This window comes from Mus caroli, unplaced genomic scaffold (assembly GCF_978045245.1).
Source record: "Mus caroli unplaced genomic scaffold, Mus_caroli_1 scaffold_10, whole genome shotgun sequence".
In the NCBI taxonomy this organism is placed as follows: domain Eukaryota; kingdom Metazoa; phylum Chordata; class Mammalia; order Rodentia; family Muridae; genus Mus; species Mus caroli.
The window spans coordinates 39,873,533-39,874,606 of NW_028227265.1; the positions used below are offsets into that span (position 1 = coordinate 39,873,533).

Here is a 1,074-nt window from a genome sequence, read left to right on the forward strand (position 1 = left end):
GGTGGAGGGGTGTAATATTTTTTGCTCAAATTTTATTTGAAAGAACTGAAACTCAGGGTACAGAAACCCTGGATTTGGCTAGTAGAAAGAAAATCAAACAAAACATTTATTTTCACTGACTTTAAGCAACTTCCATGGTCCTGAGGCTGAAGACCAGGTGCACAGGCAAGAGGCAGCCTCACCTGGACAGGCCCAAATGGCACACACCAAACAGTCTTTGCTCTCCAAATTGGCAGTTCTGGGGCAGGTGTACAGCAATTTTTATCTAAGACCACCTACCAAAGCTGCTGCTGTTGCTTAAGTAACCTGAAATTCTCATCTGCACCTTATCTTCACACAGGTGGTCTTAGCCCTAGTATTTTCTGTGGTCAAAATTTGAATCAAAAGCCATCTTGCTTGCCCTTTAAGGTGTTGTAGATGTGACTACCGTGTCACATATGCGACCATAGGGAGTAGAGAGGAGAGGGGTTATGTCTATACTCATCGTTCTGCCCTAAGTACATCTGAACAACTACTAGCCAGACATTCACTGAAAAGACTGAGCCTGAGACCACCACTAGTCTTGCTTCAGGGGCCTGGACAGGAAACTAGCTTGAGATGACCACCACTCCTGTGGCTCCCAGGCTCCATAGGCCCCCAAGAACCCTGTCTAGGATAAAGGGCCCCAGACAGAAGTGAGCCCAAGACAGATAGGCCACTCAGGTGGGCCAGGAGAGGAGTGAGCCTGGAATGACCAACCGGGAGCTAGCCTGAGATGGACACTAGTTTGGCATCTCCAGGGGTGCAGAACATGCTTGAGAAGATTCCTACCCAGTGCCATATGCACAAGTAAGATATAACACTCTGAGATCGTGCCTGAAATGACCCCAGACACTCAAGAGACCCAGGAACCACTAAGAGGAGCAAGTAAGAGGTGATGAAAAAGAAGAGAAATAGAAGGATGTGGGCACAATGAAGACAGACAGAACTGGAGACTCGAGACTAGTGAGGATCAGCCTGATGTGACTACCTGGTGACGCTGCTAGGGATTGTGGCAGGGTCCTGGTCTGTGCTGACACTAGGGGCCACATCTGG

At 48.3% G+C, this 1,074-nt stretch overlaps 1 non-coding gene across 1 annotated transcript; it reads left to right on the top strand.

The window, feature by feature from the left end:
- Positions 1-395: 395 nt before the first annotated feature.
- On the top strand, positions 396-527 carry LOC115031827 (small nucleolar RNA SNORA17). Its single transcript, XR_003837485.1, has one exon. It is a non-coding gene; the product is annotated as a small nucleolar RNA SNORA17 (small nucleolar RNA).
- Positions 528-1,074: the final 547 nt, after the last annotated feature.